The 15,245-nt window shown below is 47.4% G+C and overlaps 1 protein-coding gene across 1 annotated transcript in view; it reads left to right on the top strand.

Moving 5' to 3' along the window:
• The first annotated feature begins 271 nt into the window (after positions 1 to 271).
• Positions 272 to 15,245, top strand: part of LOC144767539 (galactoside alpha-(1,2)-fucosyltransferase 2-like) — a 201,200-nt gene continuing 186,226 nt past the window's right edge. The window contains exons 1-2 of the mRNA XM_078650960.1: positions 272 to 451; positions 11,025 to 11,113. The gene's annotated coding sequence lies outside the window, so the exon portion shown is untranslated. The remainder of the gene's footprint in view (positions 452 to 11,024; positions 11,114 to 15,245) is intronic.

Here is a 15,245-nt window from a genome sequence, read left to right as displayed (position 1 = left end):
CGGCACTGCAAAGTATCGGAGCCTATATATGGCTATATCTTAGTCCCAGGTTTTGCTCGCAAACTGGGAGTGTTGCTCTTTGTCAGCTCCAAATCCCCCAAGCTCCCCCCACCTCAGCTCCGCTCCAAGCCACACACACACATCTTTGCAGTCTCACACCCTACTCTGATGCTGTGTCGACTTCCTATAACGCACGCACCTTGCGCTGGCAGCAGGGGGAGGAGAGAGAAGAGGGGGCTGGCACCTGTTTTCCTTGCGTGCGGTCTGGCTCAGAGGACGAGGTTGCTGGACCCATGGCCTCAGCCTTCATGTGCGGCATGGAGGACCTGCTCTTCAACAGCAGCCGATTTGTGTGGAACCTGACCGTGTCCACGCTGTGGAGGTCGCCGACCTGCTGGGAAGATGAGGGCACCTCCTGAGGACCTGGTGCGGGCTCAGAGAAGATTACCAAGTAAGAACCAGGGGGTAGTCAGCAGCAAGAGGAGGCGGGTGCGGGGCAGCAGGAGGAGGAGGAGGGGGGCCTGCGCGATTCACTTGCGGGAGCAATCTCCTCACGTGCATGCATTGCCATTGAAGGCAATGGAACGCGTGCACGTGTTTGGCTGAAAAGCCATGGCGACAGCAATAGGTCATTTTGCCTATGCAGCGCATGCGAACTGCATAGGCCGAGACCTTAAAAGGGGCCCACCTAACTTCTGATTCTGTCATAGATGTCACACTAATGCGAGCCGCATCATACCGGGCAACAGGAGAAACTTCCTTGTCAATTTCGTGAGGAGAATCTTGTGTTCAGACGCCATCTAGCATTCAAAAGGAAGTATTGCAACACCTCCATTACACAGTTGTTTTAACCATTCAAGTTTATAACGGAGAAGTTAAGACTTTGGCAAATGGTAAGAGAGAGACCCACATTTTAAATGTAATGCAAGAGCTCACAGAACTGTAGTTATCCTGGTCTTCACTTTCTAGGATCATCTTTTACAAACAATTCCTGGGCAGTCACCAGACACATGGACAATCAGGATTCCTCACCGGAGGTATCAACTTGCAGTGCGCCCACACCTCAAACCAATATGGCATTTCGGAATGTGTACAACTTATCAGCCCCACAAGCATTCCTGCCCACTGCTGGAGAACCAGCATTGAAATGGGAGGAATGGCGTGAGTACTTTGAAAATTATATATCAACATTTGATGGTGGAGAGAACAATATGACACCAGAGCAGAACAAGGGAATATTGTTGCACTGCCTATGAGCTGGGGTCTCAAAGTGTACAATCGAATACATAAAAAATACGCACAGGTGAGAAGGGAGATGTATGCATGAACGCATTGGAAGATTTAGATAGTTACTACAAACCAACTGTTTGTGTAGCAGTAGATAGGTACAGATTCTACCATAGGGAATAGGGGAAGGACGAGTCTATAGAGGATTTCGTGGCAGCTCTCAAAAATTTGGCACTAACTTGTCGTTGGGGAGATTTGCATGATGAACTCATAAGAGATCAAATTGTCATGTGCTCAGCTAATTATGCCATCCAGGACTCATAGTGAGCTAAGGGTGAGTAGCCATTACAGGAAGTCATTGATATTGTGAAGAGGGTAGAATTGACTAGTAGGTGTGCTAAAGCGGTACTGGCTGAAAGCAAAGCAAAGCAAGATGAAGCATCAACAGTGGCAAGAATAAATGGGAGGAAGCTTAGATCTCAGCCTACCCACAAACAGAAATGGAGGATTACAGATGCATCAAAGCAAAAGAATCTCACCAAGGAAAAGCCACAGAGGAAATGCTACAGATGTGGTAGTTCGGAACATTTAGCTGATGACAGAAGGTGTCCAGCCCGCTCACAAAGGTGTAGTAGGACATTACACTAAGGTTTGCAATAGGAGGAAAGGTAACAACAAGGTTAAGTTAGTTGTGCAGGAGGAGGAGTGTGACTCAGACTCTTCCAGTGAATCAGATATGAACATGTATGTTCTTAATGTGATTGAACCCGAGGTGCTTAACATTGACACAGGTGAAGGTAAAAAGAAGAAACCCACATGCAACGTGGTGATAGGGGGGTGAACATAGAAATAGTTACAGATTCAGGATCCCCATACACCATAGTAAATAAGGAGGTGTGGGAAGGAAAGTTTGCACATACTTTAGGCAACAACTTAATTCAATGAGATGTGACCCTGAAGACATTCACGGGGGGACCCATTGAAATGATAGGCTACAGGGAGTTAAAATTTGCTTTAAAAACTGAGACACTAAAAGCAAATTATATGTATCTGTCAAGGGCCCTTCGGTGTTGGGTTGGAGGGATCAAGGAAAGTTAGGAATCATCCTGGACCCTAACAGCCCAGAACGTGTTCTACTCACACACGCATAAAATTACCCCAGTTTACTCATGTTCAAAGAATTCCCGGAAATTTAAGCACAGAATGCAACTGAAGGCAGATGCTAAACCATGCATACATAAAGTAAGGAACATACACTTCACATTGAGAGAAAAAGTTAGAAATCAAATAGAAGCATTACACAAAGTTTGGATAATTGAAACCATGGAATGCTCAGAGTGGGTGTCACCTATGGTCGCAATAAGAAAGGCCAATGGAAAATTGAGACTATGCATTGATTTGCCCAAGCTAAACAAAAACTTAAAAGTAGATCAGCATCCCCTACCTAGAATCAATGAGATGTTGGCTCACACAAAACACATGAAATGGTTCTCCACCATCGATCTCAGGGCGGCTTACCACCAAGTATCCTTGCACCCGGAACGCAGAGCACTTACAACATTCGCTACACCGTTTGGGTGTTACAGATTTAAAAGAGTACCTTTTGGTTTAACGTCAGCAGCCGCAATGTTTCGAAGGCTCATGCATGTGATATTTAGGGACTTTGAGAATTTGCTCATCTTTCAAGATGACATCTTGGTGATGGGTAGGAGTAAAGAGGAGCTTGACAGTAATTTACGAAATGTGTTACAAAAGTTGAAGGAGAAAGGTTTGACAGCGGGCTACAATAAGTGTCAGTTCGCACAGATGCAAATGATGTATCTAGGCCATGAGGTTACACAAGACAGCATCAGACCCAAAACTGAACTGTTGGGTGCCACTAGAGAGGTGCTGGTGCCTAAAAACAAAGAAGAGGTATGTGCGTTTTTGGGTTTGGTGGAATTTTATTCCAAATTTGTAAAAAACTTTTCTACCAAAACGTATTGTTAAAAAGTAAAAAAATATTTGAGTCGACAAATGAATGTCAAAGATGTTTTGTCTCACTCAAGGAGGATGTTTGCAATGCCCCGGCTTTACAGGGATTTGATCCTAATCTTCCTAGCAGAGTCACTACCGATGCATGTGGGAAAGGCATTGGGGCAGTACTCACTCAAAAGAACAAGGAAGGCTATGAGGACACAATTGCGTTTGCCTCACGCTCATTGACCCCCCAGAGGAGAGGTACTCGGTAATCAGGTGTGAGGTTCTCGCTTGCGTGTGGGGCCTGGAGCACTTCCGCCAATTCGTCTGGGGCAAAAAAGTGCTGTTAAGGAGCAACCACAAGCCACTCATGACAGTGTTAGCCACAAAAGGGTTTTACATAGCCTCGCCCAGATTGGCACATATGTCTGTGAGACTATTGGATTACGATTATGATGTACAGTATGTCTCTGGTGCCAAGAATGTGGTGGCGGATTTTATTAGCCGTCTTCCCCTCTCCATGAATGAATGTTTGGATAATGTGGGTGAAGAGTTCTGTGTGGCTAATGTCATGGAAGAGTTCCCGGGAATTTCAAAAGATGAGTGGATGAAAGCTCAAGCAGACAATGACACGTTACAAGAAGAATGCAACATGATAAAGGGTGGTTGGCCAGATAAGATCTTGCTGAGTCGTCTTGTGGAGATAGGAATTTCGGGTCTGGCACTTGAGTGGTTCGCCTCATTTCTTCATGAGAGGTCATTCTCGGTATCTGCCCTCCCGTTTGTTTCTGGTGAACACTACATCAAACAAGGGGTGCCACAGGGTTCCTCCCTCAGCCCCCTACTATTTAACATCTATGTTCAACCTTTGGCTGCTGTAGCCATGAGTAGGAGCTTGACCATGGTCTCTTATGCTGACGATACTCAGCTAGTGGTGGCACTCTCTAATAACACCAAGCACGGCGCCCTTAAGTTTGAGGGCGACCTTGTGGCAGTGGCCGAGTGGATGACTGCTAACACCCTCCAATTGAACTCCAACAAGTCAGAGGTATTGTTGGTGGGTAGGGACCACGGTCTGTGGAGTGATCTCTGGTGGCCAGCTAGTTTGGGCCTGCCCCCTTCCCCGAAACAGGCAGTAAAGAATTTAGGGGTCTGGTTGGACTCTTCCTTAAACTATCGAGTCCAAACCAAAAAAATAGCAGGGATCTGCTTTGGACTTCTACGGGGGCTTAGACTACTGCTGTTTTTTTTTTTATGCCTCCACACGTCTGGTCATTATTCAGGCAATGGTTTTGTCTAGACTCGATTATACTTGTTCCCTTTATTTAGGGTCTAATAAAGCAGAGGTTAAGAGACTGCAAAGGACACAAAATGATGCAGCCAGAACACTTCTAGGCTTGCACAAGTTCTGCTCGGATGTATGACGTTACAACACATGCTTTTACCATGCATGCTGTTACAACGCAGTTTTTTCAACACATACCATTACAATGCATAGCGCTTTGGGGTGCTGGATAGTGAATAGTTTAATTTGCTATTCCAACTCCAGTCCCCGTGGACACTAGGGAAGGTGTTGGATAGTAAATTAAATGTATTCCCTATCCTAGAGCGCCCCCCAGCGCAATGCATTATAATGGTTTTTGTTGTAAAACCTGCGTTGTAATAGCACTGCGTGGTAAAAGTTGCGTTGTAAAGGATGTTTCCCGTTCTGCTCTGTGTCCGGCGCCTTCAGCCATCTCCATTGGTTACCCGTGGCCAGGCGTATCGAATTAAAGCCCTTTGTACCTCTTTTAAAATTCTGAAATCTGGTACTCCCCCTATTCTAGCCAACCTTCTTTCACCATATGTTCAATCACGGCCCCTCTGTTCGCAGGGCCAGTATTTGGTAGTGGTTCCACGGATATGAAGAGTTCGGGCCGGTGGCCGCTCTTTTCGTTATAAAGAATTGGTATTGACTTAATAGACCCATAAAAGAGCAGGATGAACAGGTCTACATTGTGGTTGTGATAGATCATTTTTCAAAATGGCCAGAGGTGGGTATACTCCACATTCAGGCACCATCACCAAGACTCAGGCAGCATCCCCAAGTTCCTTGATGAGGTATTTATAAGAAAAGGATTGACTATTTGGTTTACTTGTCAGACCCTAGCACAGTGTGCCCAGGGCATGTAATTCCAAATGCTGCTAGTGGGTTTGCAGCACTGATTGTGCCACCCCCAGAAGCGTGTCTAAGGTCTGCCATTGCAGAGCCTGCGTGCAGTCTGGTACTGTCATGCTGACTGGGCAAGTGCACCCACTTGCCAGTCCCTAAACCTTCCCTTGTCTTCATATTAGTCACCCCTATGGTAGGCCCCAGGGCAGGGTGCATTGTAAGTATAAGGTAGGACAAGCCCTGATGTGTGTGGCATGTCCTAATAGTGAAGTACAGCCATTTTCGTGTTTTACTATTGCAAGACTACCTGTTCTACATAGGTCAAAATGGACTGCTAGATTATTACATGTTTATAATCTTAGCAGACTCAGAGAACACGGTAGTAATTCGAGTTTAGTATGCCTGGACTCAGAATAATAAAATACATCTTTTAGTGAAGTTTATTTTAATATTCTGTGTTTACAAATACCACTTTTAGAAAGTAGTTATTTGCTTGCCTAACCATTTAAGCCTGCCTCTGCAAGGTTGTGTATTCCTTGTCTGGAGATTGAGTGACATGGCTGGGGGATTCCAGGAGACAGAATGAGTCAGCCCAGTGGTGAATAGAGAGATCTTTATCTAGATGGGAGGGAGGAGTTGCACCTGGGTCCTGAATAGGACTATGCCTTCCCTCTACAATGCTGGCTCCACCCCCAGTGGTGCGTCTGATGTCTCTGCCCTGCACACTGAAAGAAGAGAAGGAAGACTGTTTACAAAGTGCTCCAGGACTGTACTTGCCTTCCACAATGCTGGCTCCACCTCCTATGGAGCGTCTGATGTGCCTGCCCTGCACTGTGAAAAAAAAGTAGACGTCTGGTAAACAGAGTGCTTCAGAACTGGTTTGAACTAGGTACAGGCCCCTCTCCCCTCAGAGAACAAAGGATTTGGGGGTATAAATATTGTGACCCTGATCCCATGAAATTAGATCACTTCTGGACTTACAAGACAAAACCTCTGCTGAGGAGAAGGAACCTGAAGAAACTGAGGAGAAACTATTCCCAAGCTGAAGTGCTGCTTGGGGGATTGGCCTGCAGTGGTTGCCTGACTGCCAAGGAGAGGAGAAAGAACTTTGCGGACTTTTCTTTCAACTTGTGCAAAAGATCTCCAAGGGCTTGGAAGAGAGCTTGCCTCCTGACCAAAGTCCCAGGACCAGTGGACTTCACCAGCCTTTGTGAATTGCTGCTGGAACCGGTGTTTCATTGGCTACAGAGGCAGGGAGCTGTGACCGACTCTCACGACCGACCCCGTGTCCTGTAGGCACACCATCAAGCAGCGTCTGCCTCGAACAACTCAAGCTCTGCGCTCACCGACTCCGTCCTGACGCCGTCACCGAGCCGTAGCCTGCACTGAGACTGGTGGGCACCGCAACGTGAAACGCCTCGCTACACCGACTCATACAGGTCTGACAGAAGAGGTCCCTGCTGCTGACTCCGAGTCCTGTGATTGCACCAGAGTTGGGCACCGCCTCGCACGCTTCGCGACGCACCGCCCGACTCGCACCGCTGTCCGGACTGATCGAACTCCTGCACTGTCGCCGCACCGCAAGCTGCAAGCACGACATCGAAGCACCGTCTCGCCCTGCAAGCCTTGGATCCACCGACTCTGTCAAAGGGCCGCTGCCTGCACCGCATCGAGGGACACCGCGTCCAGCAACACTTCCTTTCTGCACCGCGACGAACACCGGAACTGGCTCACACATGTGCCGGCCGCCTCAAGTAAAAGGTACTGTGACAGAGTCTGTCGACATTTGAGTGGGCCCGTACCGACGCGGTCTGCTGGATTTGTTAGACTCTGTGTTATTTTCAACAACGCTGTAGCCCGTCCGGGCTACCGACTCGCACAGAAGCTCGATTTTAGTCCTTTTTACAAGAACTCTTGAAATCTAGTAGTACTATGGATTCTTTTTGTCGTTTATTGGTCTTGTGGTAACTCTAAAATATACCTATTTTTTATATAAAACCTTGTGTGGTGTCCCTGGGTTACTGTATGTGGTCACTGTTAGAACTGGGATTTCTGGTTGGCTAAGGCTTACACCAAAGCCAGGCAGAAACCACCATTCTAGTCAGGGCAAGGGAGTCACACGCCAACATAACCCCTGCTCACCCCCTTGGTAGCTTGGCACGAGCAGACAGGCTTATCCCGGAGGCAATGTGTCAAGCATTTGTGCACGTACACAACAGCAACAACATCCTAGGCACACCACAAAAGGAACTCAACACAAGGTTATATAAAAATAACTTCTGTATTGTCAAAACACATCAGATAGTAATCACACAATATACATTGTGCCAACTGGCACGGGCAATATTCAAAAGGGATATGTACAAGACAGGGCCACCTGGACCACTGTCAGGAATCAGCACTTTTAGAACTAGAAATACTGTTAGAAATAGCACGTTGTAGATCATAGAATAATAATAACTCTAGCACACCTGTACTAGAAAGAACAACCACCTAAGTATCACCATACATTTAGGGGTATAGGCAAGAACACATTACACATGATGCATCTCAACATTCAGAGGTGTAGGGAACGAAAACACATGATGCATAAACATACATTCAGCGGTGTAAGAACAAGGCACATGATGCATCAAAACACATTCAGAGGTACAGCACAGGAAAGCACATGATGCATAAAAACATTCAGAGGTGTAGGTAAGACACATAATGCATAAAACACATTCAGAGGTGTCACAGGCATAATGGCATAGCACATTACGCATAACTCACATTTGGGCCTAACCGGTAAAAATACAGTAGGCAATCTCCTCACAAGTCTAAACACATTAGACTCTGCCTCCTAAGAATACATCATATTTAGGGGCGTGACTCAGATAGTGAAAACATCTCACTAGCATAAACCTACATAGGTAAAATAACCTCATAGTCACATTGCGCAAACATCACCTTAGGCACTTACTATCATAAACATAGCAAAATCACATTGCGCAATCACATTAGGGCCTTGCGCCCTCCCCACATACCAGCCCCCTGGCCAAATGGCCATCCAACAAGGGGACTCAAAAAGCCCTGTGTCCAGAATGTCAGGGCGCGCTGCCACACAGCGCCAGTCAGGGGTGCGCCACCGGCGCAAACCTAAACGTTGCAGCTGCCCACTAATTGCTTGGCAGCTGAGAACAATCACAAGGGCCTAAACGCTGCAGCTGGCACTAAGTGCTGCGCAGCTGTGAAAGGCCTGGCACCACTGTGCCATCTCTGTCCCACACAGGGACTCACTCCCCATTGGCTCCTAAACGGTGCAGCTGCCCACTACTTGCTGGGCAGCTGGGAGGGAAACAACAAAAACTGTGACAGGGCCCTCCCTGACCCTTGAGGACCCCACTGGGTCTTTTAAGTACATATGTCCCCAAACACTAACGCCTAAAATAAGGCCAGGGGATAGCCACACAGGCTCCCTGGACAACAATGCCCCCGTGGTAGTGGGAGCCTCGAGGCTCTAAACACAAATGCCCCCAGGGAGCCTCATGGGCTCTAGACAACGTTGGGGTGACCCACTGCCATCCGGGGCCGCCCTAAATGCACCGCCAAGAAATATGCCCTTAACTGAACACATCACGGGCCTTCTAGCCCAGGGAACAATTCTCCCCACGTTGGAGCAGCCCACTCAGCACACAGGGCCGCTCTGACTTCATCCCCCCCCCCCCGGCACCACTACCACGGAGAGCCCCACACTTACCGGGCTCTCCAGGTGCAGGGAGCAGTCTCCGCTCGGCGGGGCAGCAGTGTCGCGCTGCCATCTCTGGCGCCGGTCTCTTCCTCCTGGGCTGCGGGACCTGCAGCACTCCAGAGGCGCAGGGCTCTCACCGGGACACGGGAGCCCTGCTTGGCAGACGCTGACATCCTCTCTCTCGCGGCCAGTATCTCTGGTCTCCCTCTCCACACGGGAGACCGGCAACGTAGCAAACAGGCTTCCCCCCCGGGCAGGGGGAAGCGGAAGAGACCGCATCGAGTCAGGCAGGCTTGGGCCGGGTTTCCTGTTTCGCCGTGGCGGCGGCACCGGCTTTTCCTTTTCTCGGGGGCAAGAGGGGTAGGCACCCTCGAAATTAAATATAAATGTTGGCGGCCATGACGCGGGACGCCCCTGCAACATAAACATGAATCCGGGCATAAAGCAGCGAGGTGGGCTCTCGCAATGGCGGCATCAGGGGGGAATCCCTCACGTTGGGATTCACTCTACTACGGCTGCAGCCACCGTGCTGCGCAGCCCACGGTTTCCACTCTCCTGGGGACTGAGTAGAATCTAGTGCTCTGCTCAAGATAAGAAAATAAAGCGCTCTCAAGGTGCTGGGGGCTCAGACAGAGCCATGCCCCTCAGAAATGACCCCATTAGCAAGGAGGGTCCCAACAACAAGTAGGACATCACAGGACAAGGCTTTCAGGGTATCCAGGGGCTGGGCAGGGCCCAGGGAGGCAAGCCTTCCCCTGAGCCCAAGCAGCAGCACGCGCCTGGTAGGATTCAAGTCAGAAACAAGAACATCTTGTAAGGGGACACAGTGAATTCCTTTGTCTAAAGGTGCAGGGTGGGGGGAAAACCAGGCGCAGTTGGTTTGGGAGCCCCCTTGATGAGCTCAGCCACCCCTCCCATTCACTAGTCAGGCTAGGGTCATCAGTCACACCACAGGGGGCGGAGCCAGCATTATGTGGGGAAAGCCCAGCCCTATTCAGGTCCCAGGTGCACCCCTCCCCTCACATCAGCATGCTAATCTCAACACTCACCACTGGGCAGACCCATCCAGACTCCTGGAGCCAGGCTCCAGCCAATCACGTGCCCGCACACTCACTACACACGCACACCCATATCTAGAAGTGGCACTTCCACACAAGACACATTCATGCCGCATACAACATTACGCAGCATTCAATCTCACGAGTTCGCACATACCAAACTCGACCCTGCACTCCCCACACATCAGGAACTACCTTGGTCACACATATTCCCCATGCATTCCTATGGGAGGGCAGGTCACTCACCACACATACACAGAGAGCTCACGCACTTTACACTGTACCACCATCTTATTTAAGAGCAGAACCCTCTGAGATACTCTTCAGGAGAAAACTGAAAACTTGGCTGTTCTGCTCCCTCTAACTCCATTCGACTCGAAGTCCTTCCGCTTACTCGATATCTTTCTCAGCATCTCGCAAGTTCATGGCCTCAGAGCAGGGACGCACAGTTCTGGTGTAACCAGGCACTTTATCAATCACTTATTATTATTATTAATATTATTATTATTATTATTATTATTATTATTATTACAATTCAACAAGTATCTTCCCCTTTAGTATGTTTAGCCTAATCTCTAGGATATTTAGCAAATGAGTGTTGCTGGAAAAAAGGTTTTCAGGAAAGAATATATTGCGGAAAGCTGCTTAAAGTAAAAAGGTGTTTTTTGCTAAGTCTCAGTGGCATCTACAGGGGACCGAAGCGCTTTCCTCCATGTCTTCCTCATGAACCTCCACTCCTGTGTCTCCCTTCTGGGTCTCTCACTCCTCATTTCTCCTCTTGGCTCCACCCGTCTCCTCCTGTGTGTAGTAGTCTGTGTGTTGGGTCTGCTCTTTGTATTGTTGTTGCCCTTTCCCCTCCCCCTATTTTTTTTAACTTCGGTCCTTTCTTTATTTCTAGGTCTTGCTGCCCGTTCGTAGCTCTCTCCACGGATTCTGCATTTGGGCCACCAGGTTGTAATGTCCTGGCCACAGAGGACACAAACTCAGGTGAGTGAATTACTTCTTTATTTAGATGCACGTCCGCTCTCTTACAATCCCCGACTCTAACTAACTCTTTCCGGCCATGCCCCTCCTCTTCCTCTGTCCCCTCCTTATCCCGCCTCCTCAGCCGAGGGCGTCCTAGTGCCCACAGTGTAATACAAACATTACACAGGTAAGTGCTGATTCCAGCCTTTAGCTTACACATATCTCTCCTCCCTTACTTTCTTCCCTGAAAGAAATCTGTTTGCTGAATATCTGGAAATAAATCAACATTTGTTTGCTCCTTTCCTCTTCTATGATAGGTGCAGAACGAGAAGGGTTTTAGAGCCAAACACCAACTCAGCACTTTGGCATTATTCCCCTAGTTCTGGGACATCTACTCAAGAGGGGCATGATCGTTATATAAGTCAAACTCTCTCCCTTATAGGTAATAGCAAAGGGGTTTGAGAGCCCATTTGACTGCTAACCCTTCCCTTCTTTCTCAACTATCCTGTAATTACGTTCCTCTGGGAAAGAGTTTTCGACTAACATAAACACAATATTTTTCTACCCCTTTTGCATCCTTTTGGGACAGAACAGCTCCTAGCCTTACCCCAGAGGCATCTGTTGTAAGATACATTTCTTGGTAAAATCTGGAGTTTGCAATACTGGCTCAGAGGTTAGGGTAGTTTTCAATGCCTTAAATAAATTCAAAAGTGTTGGCGAGGGAGTTTAAAAAAAATAATTCTGCTTCTTGGGTTTGTTTTAGTACATCAGTTAAGTGGGTAGCCCAATGGGGGGATCTGGGGATAAATCTATGGTAATATCCTACTAGTCCAAAGAATGCTAGCAATCCCTCTTGGTTTTGGGGACGGGCACCTGCAGGATGGCCACTACTTTCTCGACTTGGAGCTGGATAAGTAATTTTCCCAACACATAAGCCAAGTACTTTACTCATTTAGCTGCTAAATGTTATATTTTTCAGGCTGACTTTAAGTGCTACTTTGGGTGAAGCGTGGAGGATGGCAGGGAGATGGCCTGAATGTACTTCCCAGGAATTACTGTGAACGGTTATATCATCTATATTGGTTGCAGCATATTATGCAAGGTATTCATCATGCTTTGGAAATTTACAGGATCCCTATGAACTCGAAAGGGTAGAATTGTACATTGATAGAGCCCCTCACGGATAGAAAATGCTGCTTTATCTTTATCGCTTGGGTTCAGTAGTATTTGCCAATACCCTTTACATAGATCTAGAGTACTGATGTACTTGACTTTTCCTAGTCTTTCTATCATCTCGTTGATACGGGGTACGTATCAAAGTTTGAGATTTTATTCACCTCTCCAAAGTCTATACAGAAATAGATGAGGTCATCTGGTTTTGGTACTAAAATGACTGACAAATTCCATTCGCTCATGGTGGGTTCAATCACCCCCATTTGTAACATCTTGTGCACTTCCTGTATACAATAGGGGTTTAATCTGATTTGCTTTCCAGGTTCTGTAACTATAGTATGGTGAATTATGTATGGGCAACCAGGAGTTGTGGAAAAGACCCCCTGACATAACTTCAAACCACCCAACTCTTGTTGTACTCAGATCAACTCTTGATCTGGACATTTGAGGTCCTCTATTGCTAGATCTCCCTTCTCCTCATATACCACTAGGTCCGGGCCATTTATCTTAGAAAGTTTATATGGTAGATTTAAGATTTTTTTTGCTGAATTACCCTCAACCCTATACGTCAACAGGGGTTACTTTGTCTGGACTTTGTATGGCCCCTGCCACTGGCTTAACATCAGGGGTGTAACTAGGAGGGTGCGGGGGTGCGGACCGCACCGGGTGACACCAGCACATGGGGTGACATCGTGACACCTCCGTGAGACCAGCTTCGTCTGAACCGCGGATGTGTGCGCGCTGCAAAAGCTCACACACACACTTCCGGCAGACAGACCTATAGCAGCGATACACTGACTGGTTGACAGATGCTAACGGGGCTTTTCCTCAAAATGCTCTTCATGGAAAAATAGAGTTCCATTTGACCTCCTTTGCCAAATAAGAACAGACCAGGGCAAACAGTAACATAAACCTCAGAGGTAGAGACAGACTGTGTAGAATAGAGGTTTTTAATAGGTATGTGAAAATTCATGTAGTTTGCATTTGCGTACTACATGCAGTTTCAGGAAACTTGCATATAATTACATGAAATGCAAAAGCATATTTCTTGCTATATTTTATATGGAAGTGAGGACCCATTTTGCACTTTAAAAAAGCGCAGAAAACACAAGTGCTGCAAACCGCAGCCGTCTGCTTTCTGGCTGTTTGTGTTCTTGTACATGAGCGCTAAGATTTTTGGTACCAACGGCAAGTAATTACATGACTGTTTTCATTTCATACACTCTGGTATTTCACATAGCAAGCATAACACTACCTTACCAAAATGATACGAGGTCACATTGGTATAAAGGGAGTCAAGGGACTTCTGCACGCGCCTGGATGTTATTCAGAATACCTGAAAGGGCCGACTTAGGCCGTGTCAATCTTTAGGAACGACATCTGACTTCTTCAGTAAACAATTGAAGACTACAAAGAGATCCATTTGGTATAAGGAGCTCCAGATAAATGTTTCTTGTTTCACCTCTAGTCATTATATTGGCCCATGCTCTCCACGCTGCAGGAGCATGATGCCTCAGGGGCAGGGCTGGTATTCTCCATGCACTAACTGGCCACCGAGGCATGGATTCGGCATGAGTCACACCGGCGGGATACCAGTGCCTGGCCAGCATGATAAGTGGCCCCTGCCCGGGCCGCCACCCCCACACCGACGTTCCTGGACGCTCCTAGGACACCACCTGATGTTCCCGACCAGGCTGACTAATGGGTCTGCAGTCCAGCTACACAGTGACCCGACATGCCCTGCACAGGAGAAGGCGGAAAACATGCAACGCTCCCTTGGTAACCTACCTGGGCAGTCACGGGTGCAGGGGTCCCAGGGGCAGAAGCCAAGCAGCTCTTCAGAACTCCCTGCAAAGACTACGCTATTCACGAGCCCCCCACCCCTCCTGTGAACTTTATACTAGGCCCACCCTGTAATTAGGTGCCTCTCACACACTATCAAAAGGAGCGTGCACGCCTTTCACGCAAGTGCTATAAAAGTACGAGGCAGTCAGACATGCTACATTAAACAAGTCTGAATTATGATGCTATCAAACAAATATACACAGACTCTCTTCAGACGTTTCCTCCTACTAATTATTTACTTTGTCTCCATGTGCCAATGTCCATCATGGTGTAAGTCGTGAGGGGGTGACACCATGAGTTACGCACTGGGTGACACCAACCCTAGTGACGCCGCTGAGTGTTATGCTTGCTATGTGAAATACCAGAGTGTATGAAAGGAAAACAGTCATGTAATTACTTGCCGTCGATACCAAAAATCTTAGCGCTTGTGTACAAGAACACAAACAGCCGGAAAGCAGACGGCTGCGGTTTGCAGCACTTGTGTTTTCTGCGCTTTTTTAAAGTGCAAAATGGGTCCTCACTTCCATATAAAATATAGCAAGAAATATGCTTTTGCATTTCATGTAATTATATGCAAGTTTCCTGAAACTGCATGTATTACGCAAATGCAAACTACATACATTTTCACATACCTATTAAAAACCTCTATTCTACACAGTCTGTCTCTATCTCTGAGGTTTATGTTACTGTTTGCCCTGGTCTGTTCTTATTTGGCAAAGGAGGTCAAATGGAACTCTATTTTTCCGTGAAGAGCATTTTGAGGAAAAGCCCTGTTAGCATCTGTCAACCAGTCAGTGTATCGCTGCTATAGGTCTGTCTGCCGGAAGTATGTGTGAGCTTTTGCAGCATGCACACATCCGGGGTTCAGACGAAGCTCGCCTCACGGAGGTGTCACGGTGTCAACCCATGTGCTGGTGTCACCCAGTGCGGTCCGCACCCCCTGCACCCTCCTAGTTACACCCCTGATGTTAAGCCAGTGGCATGGGTCATACAAAGTCCAGACAAAGTAACCCCTGTTAACCTAGAGGCTTGAGGTTAATTCAGCAAAAAAAAATCTTAAATCTACAATATAAACTTTCTGCTTTCCGGCTGTTTGTGTTCTTGTACACGAGCGCTAAGATTTTTGGTATCGACG

The sequence above is a fragment of the Lissotriton helveticus genome, chromosome 7, assembly GCF_964261635.1.
Source record: "Lissotriton helveticus chromosome 7, aLisHel1.1, whole genome shotgun sequence".
Lineage (NCBI taxonomy): Eukaryota > Metazoa > Chordata > Amphibia > Caudata > Salamandridae > Lissotriton > Lissotriton helveticus.
This window is presented reverse-complemented; position numbering and strand designations above follow the sequence as displayed.